Raw genomic sequence first — 11,052 nt, 5'->3', positions numbered from 1 at the left:
GGTAGTATGTTGGGTTGCCAGGATCCTTGACATGGATGGTGGTAGAACCTTGATGAGTATGGAAATGCTCAAGTTCTTGAGAGCACACTCAGTCACTAGGTTATATCCTCGGTATCAATTGGGATGTGCCTCCCGTTTGCCGAGTTGTTCTATAACCATAGTTTCCTTTTTGATCTGAGTATGCCATTTCTCCGAACTCCGTCAAACGATCATTCGGAAATTGCCTCAGGCTGGTGAGAAGAGTTCCAATGATCTATGTATCAAAAGTAATTCATTTTTGCCACTTGAGGGAATAATTCTACGAGTCACCTTTCCTAAGGTGCCCCGTTATGGAATCATGGCAATTTTTCCTCGCTATTTTGAAACCCTCGTCAAATTGTTTCTTCCGTCCCTCCTAATGCATGTTTGCCTCTCAGCTCCAGAGATGTTTCTATGTCCCATTCCGTGAGTTGATCTTGTGATCATTAAGATGATCCTAAGTTCCTCGAACCTCAGGAAGATTGATTCTTCTAAAATTCTCCCTTTGTACTCGTTGTCATGTTGGATGTAGTTCTCAAAGCAAGACGTCGAGTTCAAGGTGATGCAATGAATCAACACCCTCGAGAAAGACATCTGGATCGTGAAGATTATGTTAGCTTGTGTCCCTCTATCTTCTTACCTCATGACTTGAATCTCGAGATGAGATTCTTGTTTAGTGGGGGTAAGTTGTCACATCCCTAATTCTGATAATGCCTAGTGCTAGCATCTGGTGTTGCATCATGTTTACTTTTCACAAAAAGTTGAAATGGGGATGACAGAAACCAACTAGGGTTACTAAAATTATTTTCAATGAACCTGAAATGCCCTTCTAAAATGTTCATCATCTTTGCCTTGGTCTTAAACCTCTGACAAAAATGGTGCACAATTTTCTAGGACATCCTAAGGTCACTGGATTAAATCATATGTTAATTGCATTTGGGCATTTAAATGCTATAAAATATTTTAAATGTCCAAATAATCCTAAACTGAAATGTTCCATGTTGGCTATATGCTAAACAGTGGGCATGAGCAGTTTGGTGATTTTTGAAAGTGCCTAAGCATTTTTAGAAAAGCTACAAACCTGCAGAAATAAAAGAAAACAGAAAATAAAAGGAAAAGCTCTTACCTGGCCAACTTACCTGGCAGGCCCACCTGGCGGCCCAGCACTGTGCTGGCCCATAGCCAGTCAGTTGCTTCCTCTCGCCAGGCAGGCAGAGAGGTGAGCGCCAATGTGCCCGAGCTCGCCACGGCGCCACCTGCTTGCCGCTTCGCCCCTAGACGCGCTGGTTGACCTCCACGTCGCCCCCTTGACCGCCTGGACAAGCTCACTCTCCCCAAGGCCTCTCCCTAGCTCCCGTCCGCCATGGCCGACACAGCCGCAACCACCTCACCGTCATAGACGTGGCCACCGCCGTCTCTGCGGCGCCTCGCCGTGTCCAGAAGCTCCACCATCGTCCTCTCCATCGATCAGGCCGAGCCCCGAGCACTCGCTTGCCCCGAAGCCACTGCATCAACCTCGCCCGACTCCGCCACCGCCGGAGATCCCCTTCGCCGTCACTGCTGCTGCAGCTCGTCCACGTCCGCGCCGCCTAGCTCATCGTGTTCACCGTGACCTTCTGCCCCTTCCCATCCCTCTTGTTCTCGCTGCCGTCCACTGCTTTGACCGCAACGAGCTTCACCGCACGCGCCGCCGCCTGAGTTTGTCGCCGACGATGCTCCGGCCACCCAACGGGCACACTACCATGTCCACCGACTTCACTGCTATGTGTGAGCTAAGTGTGTGAACACGATTTGGTAAAGGTAGCGGTGAGAGGCCATGTAGGAGTACATGGTGGGTTGTCTCATTGAAACCGGCCTCAGGAACTGAGTTCTGTGTTTGTGATCCATGAACAGCTACTACCACACACTGGGATCCTTAATTGACTCTCTCGGCTTCTTAACCACCCTTGTCCTCTGTCCAGGAGTTGCAAGTAGTTTCTGGTGTTTGTAGTATGCTGGAGGCCGTGCGCAGCGCTGACCCGAGGGGTGGGCTGTGATGCGGTAGGCACGTGGCCGGGTATGCCGGCGCCCGTTTGGTGTCGCGGAACCCTGTACACATCGTTCGGGGCCGTAGTGGAACTCGACCGGACTCCCTGCGGATGGAACCTGAATAGGCGATAAACCTGGACTACAGACTTGAGTGTTTAGGTAGGCCGTGGCCAACACCCTCGTTGAGCTTCCGCTTGAAGGTTGCCGAGTACATGTCGTGTAAACGGCGGTAAGTGGTGAGAGCGTGTGTGAAGAAGTACACCCCTGCAGGGTTAACATCATCTATTCGAATAGTCGCGTCCGCGGTAAAGGACCTCTGGGTTGCCTATATAGTTCATAGACAAGTGAAAGTGGATACTCTAAAACTCGCAAGATAAGTGTGAGTGTTATGGATGGCGTTCTCGTAGGTTGACGGGAGCATATCCATAGTGGTGTATTGTATGGTGAATATGTCGACTCGTGTGCGCCACCTCAAAAGAGTTACTTGCAGTCATAGTTCAGGATAGCCACCGAGTCAAAGCTGGCTTGCTGCAGTTAAACTCCACCATCCCCCTTTCGTTGATGCCGATGCATATGTAGCTAGTTCTGATGTAAGTCTTGCTGGGTACATTTGTACTCACGTTTGCTTATTTTATGTTTTGCAGAGAGACTTCAGTCGCACTAGTAGTTCCGCGTGGACTTTGACATTTAGCTTGTCACCTCAGCTACGATCTTATGCCCTCGGCAGGGTCTTGTAGATAGTCAGGCTTCTCAGCTTTTTTCATTTGTAGTTGTCTGTACTCAGACATGTTATGCTTCCGCTTGATGCTTGTATGCTCTGTATGTTGGTCATGAGACCATGTTTGTAATACTTGGCGCCTCGGAGCCTAATGAATAAATACTCTTGAGTCGTAGAGTCTTGTTGTGATGCCATGTTGTATTTGCACATATCGAGCATATTTTGTGTATGATTGAAATGCTTGGTATGTGTGGGATCCGACAATCTAGTTGTTTGTCCTTGGTAGCCTCTCTTATGGGGAAATCTAGTCTTGTGCTTCCATGAGCCATAGTAGTCCGCTACAGCCCGGTTCACCGGAGTCCTGCTAGCCCAGCACTACTGCTCCGAAACACCTGACTGGCCGGCATATGATTCACCTCGTTCCTGTGTCTGTCCCTTTGGGGAAATGTCACGCGATGACAATCCGAGTCCTGCCTAGCCTAATACAGCCCGGGTTCCCGGAGTCCTGTTAGCCCAGTGCTACAGCCCGGATTCGCACGCTGCTGACCGACATGCTCGATGTTGATTCATGTATGCCTGTCCCCGTAAGTTAGTGCCACTTTGGGTTCACGACTAGTCATGTCGGCCTAAGTTCTCTGTCATATGGATGCTAGCGACACTATCATATACGTGAGCCAAAAGGCGCAAACGGTCATGGGCCATGGTAAGGCGACACCCGTGGGAATACCGTGCGTGAGGCCGCAAAGTGATATGAGGTGTTACAGGCTAGATCGGTGTGACTTAGAATCGGGGTCCTGACAACAGCCCAGACAACACGGGGTAAACGCCGGATTCAGGGGCTCTCGACCTGGTCAGCGGAAGAAGCCATTTAAAGGCATTAGAGATGGACCGTCCAACCTAAACAACATTCTAGACAGATCATGTCAGATTCATGGCACCCCCGAGAAACCTGCGAATGACACCAACAGAGAATGCTGGCTCTTCAAGCAGGCCGGCAAGCTAAACGCCGAACACAAAGGGAGGGAGCAGCCAAGTGAAGACGAGGATGAACCTCGCCAGCCGAACACTGGAGGACAGAAGAAATTTCCACCAGAGGTCAAAACAGTGAACATGATTTACGCAACGCACGTACCAAAGAGGAGGCACAAACGCGCACTCCGAGACGTATACGATGTAGTGCCTGTCGCCCCCAAATTCAACCCATGGTCGGCCTGCCCGATCTCTTTCGATCGCAGGGATCATCCGACTAGTATCTGGCATGGAGGTTCGGCTGCCTTGGTACTCGACTCAATAATTAACGGATACCATCTCACCCGAGTCCTTATGGACGGCGGCGGTAGTCTCAATCTAATATATCAGGACACTATCCGCAAAATGGGGATAGACCCATCAAGAATTAGCTAAAGCAGTACTACCTTTAAAGGAGTAATACCAGGCGCAGACGCCCACTGTACGGGCTCTCTAACATTAGAGGTTGTATTCGGTTCTCCCGAAAACTTTCGAAGTGAAGAACTAATCTTCGACATCGCTCCATTCCGAAGCGGCTACCATGCACTACTCGGAAGAACGACCTTCGCTCGTTTTAATGCAGTTCCGCATTATGCTTATCTTAAACTCAAGATGCCCGGTCCACGTGGCGTCATCTCAATTAGCGGAAATACAGAGCGTTCTCTGCGCGCGGAAGAATATGCGGCGGCTCTAATAGCCGAACCACTAAACGGCCTCCCCAACCCGAATAAATGATCGGTCGTCAAGACCACGGACGCGGCTAGACGTGTCCGGTGCACCACTGGTTGTAGCAGCCCAGATAAACCTGAGCTTGGTCGGTAGACACGCCCCCACACGTGGTGCTAGGGGCTGCCCGCACGTAAAAGGGTCCATAGTTTGGCTCGACCCTATTCATACACAATAGATTAAATTTTCATGGTTCATTAAGAATAACCAACTTTTCGCACAAACACAACAGATTCTTTCATCGGGGTTTTTCTTTTTTACAGATGATCACCATGCTACACCCCTCCAGGATACGGCACAACAGAGATAAAGGCGAAGACATGCAGCAGGGTCCCGTCCAAAGGTTTCTTTTTAGATTAAGACCATGTGTAAACCTTTTTTAATGTCTCTTGTTGATTCACACCCTCCAGGCACTTCACATAATCGAGAGGGATACTGGCGTTATTGGCATTTCGTCATGCCAGATTAATGCATGTACCTGAAAATTTAGGGCTCATTATCGAGGGCGTTACTCAGCCCAGTATATGTTGTAAAGTCCGAATACCTTCGGGAGTGTTCGGCGTCGCGAGTTTGGCCTTATATGCATCAACTCCGAATCATGTCTTTGGTCAATAGTTGGGTTTGCCCGGCTCCCGTGTTTTGCTACCTTACGTTCCGCTCTATCGGGTAAGGTGGCACCGGGAGAACTACTGCGATTGTGCCCTGGTTCATCCGGATGAGCACCTCAGTAGAGAAAGCCGAAAACTGGTTGTCATGATAAAGCGCGAGACTGGTCAACCACCCGATGACTCAGCGGAATCTTCGCGATTCCTCCGCAGTAACAAAGGACCGTTTCCCGGTGATGTACGTACGTGCACCGTATTCGGATGAACGCGGAAGTACCAGGGGCTATATAGTAGCCCCACCGTCAAACTCCTATGGCTAAGTGAAAGTGTTAAAGCTATATAGTCTGATTGCCTTGTTCGCCGCGCTATCACCTCCTTAATGGACCAAGTCGTTGGATCAAGTGTGATTACGCGCTTTACCGAACACCCCCGCATTATATGCGTGGGGGCGGAAGCCGACGACTGCAAACTTTCAGGTTTTATACATACATACATAAACGGCCGCATAGGAGGCACTTAATACTTTACGGGCAAAAGTATAAAAATAGCCTTTATAATCAAAATAGCATTGTTTTTACAATCAAGATACATGTCACTGGAACATGGTACTCTTTGAGCACTGAGCCTCTATTAAACGGGCGCCTTCTAGGACTTCTTCAAAATAGTGCTCGGGCGAGTCCTGGCCTCCGGTCGGACCCCTGGTGGCAATAGCGGTGGCCTCCATCTCTGCCCAAAATGTCTTAACACGGGCAAGAGCTATCCGCGCACCCTCTATGCACGCCGACCCTTTACAGCGTTGATATGCGGCACAGCACGAAGAAATCGTTGCACTAAACCAAAATAACTATCCGGACTTGGTTCCTTCGGCCAAAGATGATCCACGACAGACCTCATGGCAAGCCCGGACAACCTATGGAGCTCGGCCCACTCGGCCATTTATTCATTTAACAACAGAGGACGCTTTGGAGCACTAAACTGTGACCAGAACAACCTTTCCACCTCATTATCCTTCTGATCTTTGAAATACTTAGTCGCATCAGCAGCACTCTTTGCTAAGTCCAACTATGCGTCTGCAGCACTCCATAATTGATCCAGAGGGGCATACTTCGGATTGCCGAACTTCATCCGCAATAGGAAGGGCTTCCCAGCCGTGATATCTCCGGCTTGGCGAAGCTCCTCCCACGCCGCTCTAATTCCAGAGCGCATTTCCTTGGCTGCTTCCAAGGCCTTCTTCAAGTCAGCCGCTTTCACCTGGCTTTCCCTTTCGAGGAGCTCATAGCGGCTGGCGTCATTTTGTAGCTCAAGAGCTATGTTGGCTATTTTCTCTTCGCTCTGGCGATGAGCAGCCTGTTCGGCTTTTAACTCTTCGTCTGCCTTCAGGGCGGCCGCATCACTTCTTCTGGCTTGTTCCTTGGCTCGGTCAAGTTCTGCCCGAAGGATCTCCACGGCCGCAGCTCCATCTGCAGTCAAAGCATATTATAGATACTAGCATGATGCTCCTCTTAATATTTGCTGACCACCCGAAAATACATACCCTGTGCCTCGTCAAGCCGCTTGTTCACAAGCGCGATGTTGGCATCCGCCACGTCAAGCTGTCGCCTCAGTTTGGCAAAATCAGCAGTCCGGTCAGCCGCTGGACCCTCAGCCGCTAGCACATGAAAGCAGTGCGATCATTACCTGGGACTATGATCCTCTGTTTGCCGCCTCTGGACGGCAACCAGAGTCTCAGGGGCTACTATCTATACAGGGCACACCTAGCGTGTGCGGTATAGTCAAATATATATATATATATTACTTTGCGTACCTCAAAGCCTCTTAGCAGGCTCGCAAAGCTTCATTCAACCCGCTTTTGGCGGATGAGATCCTCTCAACCACTGCACCCATCAAGATACGATGTTCCTCTGAGATAGCCGCTTGCTCCAAAAGATCCATCAACGTGTCCGGTTGTACACCGGACAGTCCCGGGCTCTTTTTATTGTTCTCCCTATGAGCCGAATACTCCGGACTTCGGGCGGCCAAAGAGTTCCCTTCTGGCCTTTGCGGATCAGGAGAAATCCTCCATGATGACACCTCGGGGTCGTTCGCCCCACGAGGCGGGGAGGCAGGAGGAGGCATTTCACTCTCCATCATCTCCGGAAGAAGATCCCCCGAAGAAGAACTTTGTGGAGAAGGGCTATGAGCCGGGCTACAAAACATATGCCTCGGATGTTATTCTCAGAGAAAAAGCAGGACATATTTACTAATGTGCCTTTTTTTACTTACAGCTCGGCTGACGGCTGGCCCCCTTGTGGGCGTTGTGCGGTAAGGATGCCCTATGGGGCAGGGCCCCCTGGTGAGGGTTTCTTCCCTCGTTTGGAAGCCTCCGTTTCCAAATCTTCAGGGGCGCCCCTTTTCTTCCCGTGGGGAGAGGGGATTTTAGATTCACCTCCCCGATCACCCTCCTTTGCGGAGGCACTAATTCCCCCGGTTTGGATGTGTAATGTATGAAGCCCGCTCTCGGCTTCTCTATTCCTCCCTTCATCTTCTCCTGATGGCACTTGATAGGGTGCGCGCTCAAGCATCCTGGTTAGTACAGGATCCGGCGAGCCTTCGGGAAGGGGGCCGAACACCTGATCCTCTCCGCCTTTCGTATCCAATCCTGGCCGAGGACAATTTTCAGAATAATGTTATGACAAATATAAAGACAGCATGTTCGGTCGCAGAATTACTTACTTGGGTATCTGGACGGTTGCGGTTGAGACCCGCATCCTCGGTGGTCTCCGGAGACTATTTGTGATCCGAAGAATAATCCATACATCCTTTCGAGCGTCATGCCGAAGAAGTGTTGAATAGTTCGCGGTCCTTCTGGGTTGAACTCCCACATACGGAGAGATCGACGTTGGCATGGCAGGACCCAACGAACCAGCATTACTTGTATTACTTTGACGAGACTGACATCCCTCTTAACGAGATCTCGGATGCGGCTTTGCAATGTCAGCATGGCATTAACTGGCCCCAGTCCAACCCCTTGTAGACCCATGATGCCAGTTGGGTCGGAGGGCCTGGGTGAAAGGCTGGGGCGGCCGCCCACTTCGTACCCCGGGGGGTTGTGATGTAAAACCACTCCCGTTGCCATAAGTCGGACACCTCCGGGAAGGAGCCCTTTGGCCATAGGGCGTCGGCACCTTTGCTTATTATAGCGCCTCCACACTCCATGTGTCGCCCATTGATCATCTTCGGCTTCACATTGAAGGTCTTGAGCCACAGGCCGAAGTGTGGGGTAATGCGGAGGAAGGCCTCACATACGACGATAAACGACGAGATGTGAAGGATGGAATCTGGAGCTAGATCATGAAAATCTAGCCCGTAATAGAACATGAGCCCTCTTACGAAGGGATCAAGACTAAAGCCAAGCCCTCGAAGGAAGTGGGAAACAAATATGACACTCTCGTTGGGTTTGGGAGTGGGGATAACTTGCCCTTGAGCAGGTAGCCTGTGGGGGATTTTGGCGGTCAGATACCTAGCCTCCCTAAGCTTCTTGATGTCCTCCTCTGTGACGGAAGAGGTCATCCACCGGCCTTGAAGGTTGGATTCGGACATGATTGAAGGTCCGAAGCGCTTAGCCTGAACCTTGGGTGTTGGAACTCGAGGTAGGAGAAGGGAAGGATTGGGCGTGGAAAGAAAAGGACGGGTCTGGACCTCTTTATAAAGAGGGTGAATATCAAGTGTCCTCCGCGTGGCCGTTTGGAACTTGCCTAAAGCCGAGGAGTCATACTAATAGCACGATTGGGTTACCCACGCCTGTATTGATGAGAATCCCGTGATAAGGGGGACACGACTCTGCTTCGACAAGACGTGCAAATAAAACCGCCTCGCAACACGTGTAGTAGCAGGATGGGAAAAAACGGTTCGTATAAAGACCGGGCCGCCGCGTGATGTCATGCTATGAAAAGTTGTCAGCAGATTAGATTTGTGGAATATTATACTCTCTACGGTGGTATGTGGAATTTGTTTTGCAGAGCCGGACACGATCCTTGTGTTCAAAATCTTCTATGGAGTATTCGGAGAAGGAACCCGCCTTGCAATGCCAAAGACAATCTGCGCGCCGTACTTATCGTCATTAAAGCCTGGTTCAGGGGCTACTGAGGGAGTCCTGGATTAGGGGGTCCTCAGACAGCCGGACTATATCCTTTGGCCGGACTATTGGACTATGAAGATACAAGATTGAAGACTTCGTCCCATGTCCGGGTGGGACTCTACTTCGCCCCGAAACAACTCCCCACTGCCGGTCTGCCGCCGCCCCGGCCAGCCCTCTAGGCCCCCCGCCCCCCACCCTGAACCCTAAGATAGATAGTGGGGTACCTCTCCGGCGAGCCCCCATCCCCGCTGCGGGTGGTTCTTCCTTAACTCCGGTGAGCCCCCCCCCCCCCCCCCCCCCACTCACCCCTTGAAAATCGACTGACCCGAAAGTCGATTCAGTCAACTGAAGTGTAGCTAAATCGGAGCAGAGCAGCTGCACAAGCGAGGGGGAGAGCAACAGCAGCTGCGTGAGCGAGCGAGCGAGAGCCGGAGCAGCAGCAGCTGGGCGAGCGAGCAATCGAGCGAGAGCCGGAGCAGCAGCGGCAGCGCGAGCGACCGAGCGAGAGCTGGAGCAGCAGTAGCAGATCCGGCTGGTATGGACGCCGCTGCCGAAGGGGCTGAGGGAGTCCTAGATTAGGGGGTCCTCGGACAGTCGGACTATATACTTTGGCCGGACTGTTGGACTATGAAGATACAAGATTGAAGACTTCGTCCCTTGTCCGGGTGGGACTCTCCTTTGCGTGGAAGGCAAGCTTGGCAATTCGGATATGTAGAGCTCCTTATCTGTAACCGACTCTGTGTAACCCTAGCCCCCTCCGGTGTCTATATAAACCGGAGGGTTTAGTCCGTAGGACAACAACAATCATAGTCATAGGCTAGCTTCTAGGGTTTAGCCTCTACGATCTCGTGGTAGATCAACTCTTGTAATACTCATATCATCAAGATCAATCAAGCAGGAAGTAGGGTATTACCTCTATCGAGAGAGCCCGAACCTGGGTAAACATTGTGTCCCCCGCCTCCTGTTACCATTAGTCTTAGACGCACAGTTCGGGACCCCCTACCCGAGATCCGCTGGTTTTGACACCGACAGGGGCCTCGCACTTGGGGAGAGCTGCCGTGGAGATGTCGTCCATGGCGCCGGCTTCAAGGTAGCCGCTCCATGGGGGTGCGAAATGGAGCACCGTCGACGCCGGAAGGTCGAGTTAAGGAGAAGGTGCGATGCGATGAGTGTACAACCTCTTTAGTGGCGCCGAGTAGGCCTCGGCTTCGTCCGAGGAGTCGGTGAGGATGCTGTGGTTCCGGCGGAGCAGGTTAAGGTGGCGCTGTGGGGATGGAGCAGCCGCGATAGACGAGACGATCATCGGAGCAGCTCCTTGGAGGTGGAGGACGGGGCGGCTGAACCGGCGGGACGACGAGATGGACGACGAATCCTCATCCAGGGACGTGGACGAGGGACGTCGAGCTGTTGCGGTGGACGACATCGTCGGGGAAGAAGCTCCGGCTGGGTAGCGGTGAGGTGGCGAACGAAGGAGGGTGGGGTTTCGTGGCTGGAGCGCAGAGGTTATGGCGGCCTGGGGTTTTGAATGGAGAAAAGGGGGCGATGGGAGGGGGTGAACCATGACTTAGGGACGTGCTTGTCCAAAATGTAGGGTGTGTTACAAAAGTAACCCCCCACCGATTTGAACTAGCGGCCCTTTCGGCTCAAGGTTAGAAGGGGGATTTCACGTGTCGGGATTTGGCAGCTGGAGGGAGTTTTCGCGCGCGTTGTAATTTCGGGATAGCAAGGCGCGGGTTGTGAAGGCGCCAGTTTTGGGAGCACGATATCTGAATTTTCGGGATATAACAAGGCGCGGGTTGAATTTTAGGGACAAGCCTAACGTGTAGTAATAT

The sequence above is a fragment of the Triticum aestivum genome, chromosome 2D (genome assembly GCF_018294505.1).
Source record: "Triticum aestivum cultivar Chinese Spring chromosome 2D, IWGSC CS RefSeq v2.1, whole genome shotgun sequence".
Classification (NCBI taxonomy): domain Eukaryota; kingdom Viridiplantae; phylum Streptophyta; class Magnoliopsida; order Poales; family Poaceae; genus Triticum; species Triticum aestivum.
Note: the sequence above shows the minus strand (reverse complement) of the source record.